Source organism: Bubalus bubalis, chromosome 3, assembly GCF_019923935.1.
Source record: "Bubalus bubalis isolate 160015118507 breed Murrah chromosome 3, NDDB_SH_1, whole genome shotgun sequence".
Classification (NCBI taxonomy): Eukaryota; Metazoa; Chordata; class Mammalia; order Artiodactyla; family Bovidae; genus Bubalus; species Bubalus bubalis.
Window position 1 is genome coordinate 86,844,843 of NC_059159.1, and position 14,658 is coordinate 86,859,500.

Here is a 14,658-nt window from a genome sequence, read left to right on the forward strand (position 1 = left end):
AACACATTGCTTCCTCATTTATCCATGGGGGTGTATAAGAGAAGGTGAGTGGGCAAGTAAGTGAGGATTAGGGCTTTTATCTTGTTCATTAAATATTTCAAATAAAGAGAGAAGTGTAGAAAAGAGAAGCATAAAAAATATCAGAATCACCCAGTGCCACCTCGTAAAGGCTGAAATTTCCCAAGTTTCTTCAACCTTTAGTCCTTCGTGGACTAAGGCGAACATGAGCAAGGGGTTTGTTATTTTCACACATGTTTTATCTGTCCTCTTACTGGTAGCAGATTACACTCGAGTTTTCACAACAGACACTCTTGTCCCTATCTCCTTGCGCATGAACATTTACAAGATTCTGGAGCAGAAGCGCTTAAACCTTTAAGACCCTATTTTACATCATAACCTTTCTCACCTACATGTGTGTGTGTGCTCAGTGGCCTTTGCAGCCTTATGGACTACAGCCCGCCAGGCTCCTGTCCATGAAATTTTCCTGCCAAGAATACTAGAGTGGATTGCCATGCCCCTCCTCCGGTGGATCTTCTCAATCCAGGGATTCAACCCACGTCTCCTGTGTTTTCTGTACTGCAGGGGGATTCTTTACCCACTGGGCCACTCAGACCTCACCTACACACCCTACACACACCCTTAAAAGCACTTACCACCCCCCCTTTAGGCCTAAGGTCAGGTTCCCGAACAGCAGAGCTTGAGTTTGAGACAGTATCGCTGGTGTGAGAAAGACGAGAGGGGACGAAGAAGCTTAGGAAAGATGCGGTTTCTGCTAAAAAACTAGCCGCCGTTTAGGGAGAAGGCAATGGCACCCCACTCCAGAACTCTTGCCTGGAGAATCCCATGGACGGAGGAGCCTGGTGGGCTGCAGTCCATGGGGTCGCTAAGAGTCGGACACGACTGAGCGACTTCCCTTTCACTTTTCACTTTCATGCATTGGAGAAGGAAATGGCAACCCACTCCTGCGTTCTTGCCTGGAGAATCCCAGGGACAGGGGAGCCTGGTGGGCTGCCATCTATGGGGTCACACAGAGTCGGACACGACTGAAGTGACTTAGCAGCAGCAGCCTCCGTTTAACCCAACATAAAAACCTGAGCTACAAATGGCACCGCAAGTTTGCTTAACCATGCCGGGGGCGAGTCTGGCTTTTATACCCCTCATGCGTCAGCCATTGGCTGCTGGCCACCTGGGGGGCGTGGGGATGGGGCGGGGCAACTGCCCAGACTTGTCCAGGTAAAGAGGCTCCTCTCCGCTTACTGGCAAGTCGCGGTAAGAGTGCAGGTGTGCGCAGTTAGCAGCTAATAGAGCAGGTGGGGTGAGTGTGCTCGCCCAGTAAAAGGGATCTGGGCAGGGCACCGCCAGTACTGACTGCACCTACCAACCTGTGATATATTCTGATGTTTCTTTCCCCTCTCCGCTCCTTTCCCCTCATCTTTCGTCTTCCCTTTCCCCTTCTTCCCCCTCCCCCCTTCCCCTTCCTTCTGTTTATTCCCACTAAATTGATTTCATTAATTTACTGAATTAGTGGGGACAAGATAGAGTATTCAATATATGGTGCTGGAATAATTGGCTGTTTATGTAGAAAATAAAGCAAAATTATATCCCTCATCTACACACACACACACACACACACACATTCATGGATGAGTCAAAGTCTAAATGTGTTTATTCTAGCCTCTCTTCTCTTCCTCCTCCCCCTCCATTCTGTTCATTGCCTACTAAAATTGATCTCATTATCTGTTAATGGGTGAAAACCTCAAGTTTTAGAAACACCGTTCTGAGATTTGCCTAGAAGAGGAATTGCCAAGGATATGCACAGCATCTACATTGGAAGATACTACCTGGCTTTGCAAAACAGTTTTTACTGATTTATTTTTCTGCCAGGTATGGTTTTATCACCTGCCATGAATGGGGATACTTATTATTGTTTTCAGACTTTAATTTGTATTAAATTTATGGTTGCAAATTGGTTATATCATTAGTGTTGTAAACTGAATTGCTCTGATTATGACTCAAATTGAGCAACTCCTCATGTTTGTGAATCTGTAATGTTTCCCTTTTGTAACTTGACCATTCATAATGCATTGCCTTTTGTTCTTCTTGGTAACTTCTAGGAATATAATTAAACAGGACCCCATGGGGCCTTCTGGTCCACAGACCACCCCCTTCCCACTCCTATGTCCTCCCCGTGCCTCTTGTTTGTAGAAAAACTTTTAGCTTCCTAGGTCTTTCCTGAGTTCTGAAGCACAGATTTAATCAGAAAAGTGAGAAAATGCAGAAACAAAAGAAAACAGTCAAGCAAGACAAATATTAGTAGTTTAGCCGTTAAACAAAATCAAGGACCTTTAGTTCCTCCCTAAGGGGTAGAGATAATATTCTGAGCCACATCCTTGAGTTATTTTACAGCTAGTGAAATCCCCACAAGGTCTAAGAAGTTAACTGTATGCTGCCCACAAGCCCCAGGCCAGGTGGGTCCAGGTTGATGATGCCAACTCCAGATTGTCTCGCTCCTTGGTTGATCTTTGCAATAAACTTGCACTTTCCTTCACCACAGCGTGGTGTCAGTAGATCGGCTTTACTGAGCAGGTGAGCAGACTGGTTCGGTAACAGGAGTTCTTTATGTATTTTGGGTTTTTTCCTTTTGGGTTAATTTTGCTCATACCTTCTCCCTGTATATGACTTGACTTTTTACTTTGTGGTGTCTCTTCATGTGCAAAAGTTTAAAGTTTTTATAAAGTCAAATTTATCTATCTATATTTCCTTTTAGGTTTTGTACTTTTTAGGGGTACAGTTATTATGAAATTCTTTTCTAGCTTGGAAATATAAAAGCAGTCTATTTTCTTCTAAAAAAATTTAAGCTTTTATTTTTCACACTTAGATCTTTATCCACCCATTGTTTTTTTTTTTTTTTTTTTTTAGGACGTAGCTTAGGGATATAATTTTATTTTGTACATAAGTAGCCAATTATCACAGCACCATTTATTAAATAATCCATCTTATCCCACTAATTGTAATGAGTCCATTTTCCCCCTATACACAGATCTGTTTTCAGTTCTTGCTATCCTATCCCATTGATCTATTTGTCTATTCACTTGCACAAATATCATGATCACTTATGTCCTATAGCTTTATGATAAATCATGGTATTTGATAGGGTCCAACTACTCATTTTGTTTTTCAAAATTTTCCAGGTGATTTTTGTCCTTTTTTCTTCCATATAAATTTTAGGATTAACTTTTTAAAATTTCTTGGAAGTTTCTGTTAGATTTTGTGTGGAATTGAATTGACACATCAATCTGAGAAGACTTGATATCTCTATGCTATTAAAACTTTCCATCAGTGAACATGGTATATCACTGAATTTATTCAGGTCTGTTTCTGTGTCCTTCAATGCTATTTTAAAGTCTTCCCCATAAAATTATAGCATATCTTTTCTTAGATGTATCATTAAGATTAAAAAAACACATTCAATTGATATTTTGAGTGGTAACTTTTATTCTATTATATTTCTCTCTGGTTATTACTAGTTCATAGGAACATGACAGATGTTTGTATAAACTCTTCCTGAGCTCTCTTACCGATTCTAACTTTGTATACTCTTATTTTCTGTAGGCAATCACATCACCTATAAATAAGAAGAGGTTTGAGGTTTCCTTCTCAAGTTTGATGCTTCTCATTTTAATTTTTTATTAGGTAAGTTAAAATACTTAACATTGCTTGTGTTCTGACCTATTTGGGTTTACTTCTACCTTTTTTATTTTAGGTTTTCTGATTGCCTTCTTCATTCTTGCTTATTTTCTTTTACTTCTTTCTTCTAGAAGACTAATAAGATACCTACATTCTCCCATCCAAGTACTAACCAGGCCCAACCCTCCTTAGCTTCCGAGATCAGAGGAGACTGGGCATGTTCAGGGTGGTATGGCCATAGACAGATACCCACATTCTTTTCTTCTTTCTGCTGTTTTATAAACTAGATTGTTTTCCTGCCATTTTATTTATTACTCTTAAACGTTTACCACAATATTTACTGGTACATTTTTCTACCAACCTTTCAGTTCCATTCAGTTCAGTCGCTCAGTCATATCCGACTCTTTGCGACCCCATGAATTGCAGCACGCCAGGTCTCCCTGTCCATCACCAACTCCCGGAGTTCACCCAAACCCATGTCCAGCAACCTTTAGCTATGTAATAATTCTGTCTTCCTGTCAAACATTACAAGATCCATTAGCCTGCTTCTACTACCAAGGAACGATGCCTCCACCCCATCTTTTTATTGAGTTCACAGCTTCTATTGTACTTTTAAAAATTCAAAATAAATAGTTATTTTGAGGTGTGCATGTTTGTGTGTGTGCTGTTTTGTTTCTTCCTTCTGGGTTCATTTTTCTTCTTGAGGTAAATCATTTAATAGTTCCCGTTGTGAGGATCAGTAAGTGGTAAATACTCCAAGTTTTTGAATGGTGAAAAGGACTTCTTTTTGTCTTACAACTGAAAGGTTGTTAGGGCATAAAATCGCAGATTGACAGTTATTTCCGGTGAGCCCTGAAGATAGTATTGTTATTTTTTGGCATTGATTGCAGCTAAGGAAAAGCCTGCTATCTGAGAGCTTTAAAAGTCTTCTTATTTTCTTTGATGTTCTGCAGGTTCATTCTAGTGGCGACATGTGGATTTATTTTTATATATTCAGTTTAAGACTTTGTACTTCCAGTCTGAGGACTTATGTCTTCTTTCGATTTTAGAAAACTATTATTTCTTATGATTTCAGATCTTTTTTCTCCTACATTGTTTCTTCCTAAATTACTCTTTCATAACTTCTCCTCTTTCTTTAAATATCACCTCTGCTACCCTCATCATCCGAAACAAATCCTTCACCTTCTTCCCCAAGTTAGTTTCTCTCATGTTAACTTTCTTTTCTTTCTCTCAAATTCAGTCTGTTAACAATCCTGTTGGTTCTAATTTAAAAATAAACCCAGAAAGTGACCACTTCTCACCACTCTCACTGTCACCACCCTATCCTAAGCCACCACTAGCTTTCTGCTTCTCCTTTGTTCCCCATAGTCTAGTCCTAGCACTTAAAATTTTAAATTGCATCTCCACTCCTGGCTTCCTCCTTGTCCTCTCCATTTTTTCTCCATGGAGCTTACACAATTAAAAAAAAAAATACACACACACTCATATGGTCCCTTCTCTATTCTTTTTTCTCCTCCTCTTTCTCCTTCTTCCCCTCCTCTTCCTTTTCCTCCCCTCTCCCTTCTCATTCTTATTCTTTTCACTGTTTCTCTTTCTCACTAATATATAAGTTCTGGTAAGATAAGAATGAATATGTTTACAAGGATAAGGATGTTCGTCTATTTTGTAAACTCTGTATGCTAAGCACCTGGAACAGTGTGACACAAAGTAAGATTTCATTACATATTTGTTAAATAAATACATATATTTAAAGGAAGATTTATCTTGACCATTTCCTTTGGGGATGAAATTTATTCGAATTAGACATTTTCCAGTTAGGTAAATGAGAGCCAAGAAATTTAAAAATAAATGATGAGAAATAATCTCCAATAATTAAGAACATGGCATTATTTCAGAGAATCAGCAGTTCATCCCGGATCTTAGCATTCATGTATTTTTTAAAAGGAAGGGCATCATGATTGCATTCTAAATTAAAGGACGATGGGGCAGGCAGAAAAAACAAATAGGAAACTCTGCAACCAACTGCCCAAGTGAAAGCTAAATAAACAAACAAACTAACCAACTGCCTTTCTGGGCTTATGACAGAGGTGCTGGAAATCACAGGAGACTTGCTTGGGACATGTGTTGTGTAACAAATCCTGACAAATACATGGATCATCAAAGAGATTTCTATTTTATATACTGAGAAGCTTTATGATCCAGGAAGTGGTCAGGCCATCTGGGATCTCCTGCTTACCCATCTGGAGCTCTGATTGAATATGTGAGAATAGGAGGAAAGCTCAATTTTAGTGAACATGAGCTGTTTGGAGTCAGCATGGGGGTGCATCAAAGGTAGTGGTGAAACAAAGGGATTACTTTTCCACCAGGCCCTTGTAAGGGAGGACAGAGAGGGGAGTCAGTTGGAAATAGAAGGAATGACAAAGGAGGAAAGGATGACCTCCATTTTTGCCTAGTGATGATGTTATAGGATGCTGTCACTGACCTTAAGAGCCAGGCATTTGCTTGGATGGGGAATCCTGAGAAATACATGGAAGCATCATGTTGTCAGGAAAACAAATTATTTTCATCTATAGGAACCAGCAGTTTTTGTTTACTAAATGCAATAATAAATTGTGTTTATATAGTATGTTACACTTTTTCAAAGCATATAAACCACCCTATTTAGTATTTTCAATCCTGTTAAGTAGAGAAAACAGACCGTTTAAAAGCAGGAAGTGAGCCATATTTCTTTAACCCTCCTGGCACCACAAAGATCTAGTATAGTGCTGAATGCATTCATTGCTTTTAATCACTATTCTATTAGTTCCCATTTTACAGTTTGAATTGAGGAAATTATGAAGTTGTCAGTTTCCAAACATCACATAGCTAGTCATGGCACAACTGGACCCAGGAGCAAGTTTAGTAACTGTTAAGTCTTATGCACTCAGTATTCCATCATGTACCCTACTAAACATGCCAATGTCCAAAGACCACACAGACGCAAGAACAAGAAATACAAGTGTTCTTGGCACTTATCCTGTGCTAAGGGTCATTGACCTTCTTGATGAAGAGCTACTGTTGATTTACCTAAAGTTTAATAATCTACCAATGAAGGCACTATTAAAAATTGCTTAACATAAGCACTACTTGCCAGTTAGGAGAAGCTTGGCACAGACAATGTATTGGCTAGAATGCCCAAATCCATCCAATTCAGGAAATATTATCAAAATCTCCAAGACTGGCCTAGTGTCAAGGCAGCATGCCAAAGAGGCTCAAAAAGAACAAAACAATGTTTCTTCCAGCTCTAGGTGACTTACTCAAAAATCCCTACTCTTTTTTTTTTCCTCACTTTTTTTTTCTGGCTCTTTTTTCTCTCAACATCAGTGTCCTGCTCCAACACTGGCAGAGGTAATAGACCTGCTTGCTGCAGGCTCCCAGTGCTCTTCCCATGACTGCCTGGAAACCCACTCTGCACTGTGGGCATCCACATGCTAATAGGAGGCTGTCCCTTGGTTCACTTCACCAGCAAGTATTCATTGTCTTCTCTTGCCATCCATGTTTACAATGTGTCAGCAAAATGGTCCACTAATGGGAACGTCCTGGGGTTTACAAACCCCCTTCAGTCAGTTCAGTCTGTTCAGTGGCTCAGTCGTGTCCGACTCTTTGCAACCCCATGGACTGCAGGATGCCAGGCTTCCCTGTCCATCAGCAACTGCAGAGCCTACTCAAACTCATGTCCATCATGTCAGTGGTGCCATCCAACCATCTCATCTTGTCGTCCCCTTCTCCTCTTGCCTTCAATCTTTCCAGGCATCAGGGTCTTTTGCACTGAATCAGTTCTTCACAGCATGTGGCCTAAGTATTGGAGTTTCAGCTTCAGCATCAGTCCTTCCAATGAATATTCAGGATTGATTTCCTTTAGGATGGACTGGTTGGATCTCCTCATCATCCAAAGGATTCTCAAGAGTCTTCTCCAACACCACAGTTCAAAAGTATCAGTTCTTCAGCTTTCTTTATAGTCCAACTCTCACATCCATCCATGACTACTGGAAAAACCATAGCTTTGACTAGACGGGCCTTTGTTGGCAAAGTAATGTCTCTGCTCTTTTATATGCTGTCTAGGTTGGTCATACCTTTTCTTCCAAGGAGCAACCATCTTTTAATTCCATGGCTGTAGTCACCATCTGCAGTGATTTTGGAGCCCCCCCAAAATAAAGTCTCTGACTGTTTCCATTGTTTCTCCATCTATTAGCCATGAAGTGATGGGACCATATGCCATGATCTTAGTTTTCTGAACGTTGAGCTTTAAGCCAACTTTTTCACTCTCCTGTTTTACTTTCATCAAGAGGCTCTTTAGTTCTTATTCATTTTCTTGCCATAAGGGTGGTGTCATCTGCATATCTGAGGTTATTGATGTTTCTCCTGGCAATCTTGATTCCAGCTTGTGCTTCATCTAGCCCGGCATTTCACATGATGTACTCTGCATATAAGTTAAATAAGCAGGGTGACAATAAATAGCCCTGACGTACTCCTTTCCCTATTTGGAACCAGTCTGTTTTTCCATGTCCAGTTCTAACTGTTGCTTCTTGACCTGCATACAGATGTCTCAGGAGGCAGGTCAGGTGGTCTGGTATTCCCATCTCTTGAAGAATTTTCCACAGTTTGTTGTGATCCACACAGACAAATGCTTTGGTGTAGTCAATAAAGCAAAAGTAGATGTTTTCTGGAACTCTCCTGCTTCTTTGACGATCCAGCAGATGTTGGCAATTTGATCTCTGGTTCCTCTGCCTTTTCTAAATTCAGCTTGAACATCTGGAAGTTCATGGTTCACGTACTGCTGAAGCCTGGCTTGGAGAATTTTGAGCATTACTTTACTAGCGTGTAAGATGAGTGCAATTGTGTGGTAGTTTGAACATTCTTTGTCATTGCCTTTCTTTGGGATTAGAATGAAAACTGACCTTTTCCAATCCTGTGGCCACTGCTGAGTTTTCCAGATTTGCTGGCATATTGAGTGTAGCACTTTCACAGCATCATCTTTTAGGATTTGAAATAGCTGAACTGGAATGCCATCACCTCCACTAGCTTTGTTCATAGTGATGCTTCCAAAGGCCCACTTGACTTTGCATTCCAGGATGTCTGGCTGTAGGTGAGTGATAACACCATCAGGATTATCTGAGTCATGAAGATCTTTTTTGTACAGTTCTTATGTGTATTCTTGCCACTTCTTCATAATATCTTCTGCTTCTGTTAGATCCATACCATTTCTGTCCTTTATTGTGCTCATCTTTGCATGAAATATTCCCTTGGTAACTCTAATTTTCTTGAAGAGATCTCTAATCTTTCCCATTCTATTGTTTTCCTCTGTTTCTTTGCACTGATCACTGAGGAAGGCTTTCTTATCTCTTGTTGCCATTCTTTGGAACTGTGCATTCGAATGGGTTTATCTTTCCTTTTCTCCTTTGCCTTTAGCTTCTGTTCTTTTCATAGCTATTTGTAAGGCCATGTCAGACAACCATTTTGCCTTTTTGCACTTCTTTTTCTTGGGGATGGTCTTAATCACCGCCTCCTGTATAATGTCATGAACCTCCATCCGTAATTCTTCAGGCACTACATCTATCATATCTAATCCCTTGAATCTATTTGTCACTTCCACTGTATAATCATAAGGGATTTGATTTAGGACATACCTGAATGGTCTAGTAGTTTTCCCTACTTTCTTTGATTTAAGTCTGAATTGGCAATAAGGAGTTCATGATCTGAGCCACAGTCAGTTCCCAGTCTTGTTTTTGCTGACTGTATAGAACTTTTCCATCTTTGGCTGCAAAGAATATAATCAACCTGATTTTGGTATTGACCATCTAGTGATGTCCATGTGTAAAGTCTTCTCATGTTGTTGGAAGAGGGTGTTTGCTATGACCAGCACATTCTCCTGGAAAAACTCTGTTAACCTTTGACCTACTTCATTTTGTACTCCAAGGCCAAATTTGCCTGTTATTCCAGGTAGCTCTTGACTTCCTACTTTTGTATTCTAGTCCCCTATAATGAAGAGGATATCCTTTTTGGGTGTTGGTTCTAGCTTCATAGAACCACTCAGCTTCTTCAGCATTACTGGTTGGGGCATAGACTTGGATTACCATGATATTGAATGGTTTGCTTTGGAAATGAACAGAGATCATTCTGTCGTTTTTGTGATAGCATCCAAGTACTGCATTTTGGACTCTTTTGTTGACTATGGTGGCTACTCCATTTCTTCTAAGGGATTCCTGCTCACAGTAGTAGATATAATGGTCATCTGAGTTAAATTCACCCATTCCAGTCCATTTTGGTTCACTGATTCCTAAAATGTTGATGTTTACTCTTGCCATCTCCTGTTTGACCACTTCCAATTTGCCTTGATTCATGGACCTAACATTCTAGGTTCCTGTGCAATATTGCTCTTTACAGAATTGGACTTTACTTCCATCACTTGTCACATCCAAGACTGGTTGTTCCTTTTGCTTTGGCTCCCTGTCTTCATTCTTTCTGGAGTTATTTCTCCATTCTTCTCCAATAGCATATTGGGCACTGACCTGGGGAGTTCATCCTTCAGTGTCATACCTTTTTGCCTTTTCATATTGTTCATGGGGCTCTCAAGGCAAGAATACTGAAGTGGAAAAAACCACATTGAGTAACTCAAAATTGGAGGTCTCTATCTCTGTGCTGTTGTGCTTAGTCGCTCAGTCACGTCTGATTCTTTGCAACCCCATGGACTGTAGCCTGCCAGGCTCCTCTGTCCATGGGGATTCTCCAGGTCAGAATACTGGAGTGGGTTGCCATGTCCTCTCCTCCAGGAGATCTTGCCAACCCAGGGATTGAACCCAGGTCTCCTGCGTTGCTGGTGGATTCTATACCATCTGAGCCTCCAGGGAAGCCCAAGAATACTGGAGTGGGTAGCCTCTCCCTTCTCCAGGGGAACTTCTGACCCAGGAATCTAAGTGGGATCATCTGCATTGCAGGTGGATTCTTTACCAGCTGAGCTACCTGGGAAGCCCTGGTCTCTACCTCCCTCACCCTCAATAACAGAGGTACTCTTTCATTAACACTTCTCCTTTCTCAATTTCCTAACTTTCTCATTTTTTAAAATGTGAATTAAGCCACCAACACTTCATCATTGGGGTCCCCTTATACACAAAATCATTTTCCTTGAGTATCAAATGATGTTTGGTCACCTTGGCTCCATTAAAACTATAAATAGCTAAGGGCTGTTGTTACTCATTTACCCCACATTTGCCTAATAAGATCTACAGTCCTTTGTATCTCCGCATCTTTTCCTTTCTCTATCCTGTTCTGGAGGGATCCATACCTCACCATGTGCCATTTAGGGATTCTGAGCAGCTGGAGGGCTTGGTGATGACTCTATCTCCCTAAGAAGAGTAAAGAAGGGACTGACTTGGGACTAATTTGTCTCAAAAAAGTGAAAATTCTAGGTTAACAGTTTTACCCCATTGCTTCATTTCAATGTCTAATTAATATCAAAGTGTTAATTTCTTAGTCCAACTCTTTGTGACCCAATGGATGGCAGCCTGCCAGGATCGTCTGTTTATGGAATTCTCCAGGCAAGAATACTGGAGTGAGTTACCATTTCCTCCTCCAGGGCATCTTCCCAACCCAGGGTTTGAACCCAGGTCTTTTGCATTGCAGGTGGATTCTTTACCATATGAGCCATAAAAATATATTTTAAATGAGAGGGCAACAATTGACAGGAGAGATATATTCAGAATGTTACAAAATATTTTTCTAGGTTTTTACCTTTGCATCATACTGAAGTTCTGGAATGAAAATATTGAGTTTTCTTTTTTGAAATTTTTTATATTTTACAAAAGGAAGGTGAAGTTGCCTGCAACAAAAGATGCATCAGCTGCTTAATGAAATAAATATAAAATGTAGATCCCACCACTGCTTTTCAAACCAGAGTAAACCTGTCAGAAGGGATAGCATATCCAAAGTGGCAGGAACTCAAAGTAATAGAAACATGACTGGGGTTTCTAAGGCATCAAGGAGGGACTGTTAACTGAACATTAACCAATAATTCAAAGATGAAATGTTGAAAAAAACGGAAGCAGACCATTGCCTGGAAGATGCCAGAGGTCTATTTTTTGATAATGCCAGTTTCTTTGTAAAGAGGTGCCCTGAAATGTGAAAGGAGATGTGCAGGTCAAACCGGCACTGCTTCTGTGATCCAGCTACCAATTTGGCCCAGTTTCCTAGCTTTCAGGGAAAAGGGGCCATATGGTCAGTAATATTGCTTTTCAAAGCAGAATGGATGAAGCCTCATAGGTCCTTAGGATAACATGTTTTTTATTTTGGCAAAGATAATATCTCTCTTTCCAGCTTTAAGATTAACAAGGTGAGTACAGAGAAGAATATCAAAGTCTAATTACACATCAGTGACATAGAAATTGTTCCGTTACCAAGAGTCAAATGGGAAACGCCAATGACTGAGTGGACAAATATGAAAGACAGAATCCATGGAGACTATGATGTGACAACCAACAGGAGCATCTGAATGGATGGATTTGGAGATATAGGTTCTAATGATGGTGGAAGCACAGTTCATTGTTTAAAATTAATTTTCCCTTGAATATCTTTTGAAAGCTCCAGGTTCATCATTATGGGAACCTCCTTCCCACGGAATATTCTCTGATGGAGAGCCAAGAAAATGGTCACCTCAATCTACAGATCATATCCAGAGAAGACAAATTGCTAACCTAAAGCCACATAGCATCATCTCAGGAAATAAATCTGGGACTTCTGATTCCCAGATCACTGTTTTCTTTGAGATCATTGAAAGACAGATATAATTGATTGAACAAAATGCATGAACTATGCAAAATGGAAGGTGTTGCAAGTTCCAATGAATATAGCAAAGCAATACAAAAGCAGCCTGAGATCAGGAATATAGGCAGGAAATAGCCAGATGTGGTTCAGATTGGAGAAGGAGAACCCAAAACATCTGGGGGACAATAATTTGAAACAGATACTCTTCTGGAGAAAGAGATCTGGAAAGCAATAGTAGGGTGAGAGCCTTAGTGGGTAGTGGGCTAACACAGTTAAGACAAATGGGGTCTCTAATGCTTGTGCAGTGGTCAAACCTGGCTAATTGAATTTGGAAGCCACAGAAGGTCAATGGATACAAAGAGAGGATGCGATTCTTAGAGTCTATGTGTCTGATGCCATGTTCCTCCAGTCCTTCCTGGCTGTGCACTCAGATCTCTCTAACTAGAAGGGAAAGTCATAGATTCCCTGCTAATGAAGACAAAGCAGGGTTCTGAAAAAAATTGATCCTCTCAGTCCCCAGGGAAGCCGGAGCCCCTGGGCCAGTTCTTCATGCTATACCCAATCTCTCTTTTCACTCTAAAGAGCATTCAAATATTATCATTGTCTCTGAGTGCCATACATTTAAAAAGGTTAGGACCCACAGGCCTAGAAGACACACCCTCTGCTTGTTCTTCTTTCTAAATATTATCGGTAAACATTTTAACATCAAATATTGTACACATATGAGAAGAGCCCAAATAATAGATTTCCAACTTTATGAATTATATTAACTGAACATACCTGTTTAACCAGCCCCCAGATTAAGATGTTGAACATCACCAGAACTCTAAAAGCACTTCCCCTCACCCACTATGGTAATATCTTCTTCTGATCGCTACTCACCCGCTAACAGCATGGATCAGTTTTGCCTGATCTTGAACTTTATATATAGTTTTTACACCTGGCTTCTTTCATTCAACATTGTGTTTGTGAGTTTCATGTATGTGTTACATTGTTATACATCTCCTATTTTCATTATAGTGTAGTATTCTATTGGTATTATTATTAGTATATTTATATATAAATATATAAATATTAGTATTTATTATTATTAGTAGTAGTAGTATATAGTATTCCATAGTATAGTATTCCCTTGTATAAATATATTCAGTTTGGGTTTGTCATGAAAATTTATGTTCTTCTGGTGAGCATATGTACACATTTCTTTTAACCAGCTTTTAAGAGTCTTTCAAGATAACCTGCTTGTATTTCCTTTACGTGTCTGAGGTTTCATGGGCTCAAAACACATTTAATTATTTTTCCTCTCTCTATTTCTTGAAAAAAAGATGAAAACAGCCAATCATGACTATGAATTATTATTCTCAACTGAGGCCAGATCTTTATGTACTTGATCAGAAGCATTATTATACAGGCTTATTTATAAGCATACTGTGAGAAGCCTTTGTTCCAAAATTGAACCCATTTTCTGTTCAGTGGTGCTACTGAAAAGCACAGGATACCTGTCCACTGAACCTATTACAGGTGAGGCATGGTGATCATCACTGCCCCACGAGAGACAGTGATAGGGGGTCAGAACCAAGTGTTGTTAGCTGGAGTGTCTTTTGGGAACCCCACAACTAACTTCAAAAACCAACCTGTTTTTTTTCACCCCAATGTACAATTCAAATATTATCATGGTCTGTGTATACCATAATATAAAAAAGAAATGTTTCTTTTTTGACACTTTAACAGAAACACTTGATAATTCTCTCTTCTCTGATAAAGATAGATTTGCTGTTCAATCGCTCAGTCGTATCTGACCCCATGGACTGCAGCACGCCAGGCTTCCCTGTCCTGTACTATCTTCTGGAGTTTGCTCAAACTCATGTCTATTGAATTGATTATGCCATCCAATCATCTCATCCTCAGTCTCCCGCTTCAGCTCCTGTCCTCAGTCTTTCGCAGAAACAGGGTCTTTTCCAATGAGTCGGCGCTTCGCGTCAGGTGGCCAAAGTATTGGAATTTCAGCTTCAGCATCAGTCCTTCTAATATTCATTGGAATGGGTTAATTTCCTTTAGGATTGATTGGTTTGATCTTGTTGTTCAAGGGACTCTCAAGATTTTTCTCTAGAACCACAGTTCAAAAGCATCATTTCTTCAGTGCTCAGCCTTCTTTATGGTCTAACTCACATCTGT

General features: G+C 40.0%; 1 long non-coding RNA gene across 2 annotated transcripts; it reads left to right on the forward strand.

Moving 5' to 3' along the window:
* Positions 1 to 1,322: 1,322 nt before the first annotated feature.
* Positions 1,323 to 13,924, forward strand: LOC123332791. Of its 2 annotated transcripts, none has more exons than XR_006549825.2 (3): positions 1,323 to 1,884; positions 3,613 to 3,693; positions 12,301 to 13,924. It is a non-coding gene; the product is annotated as an uncharacterized LOC123332791 (long non-coding RNA). The 2 variants fall into 2 exon arrangements; XR_006640859.1 differs by lacking the exon at positions 12,301 to 13,924 and adding an exon at positions 4,056 to 4,337.
* Positions 13,925 to 14,658: the final 734 nt, after the last annotated feature.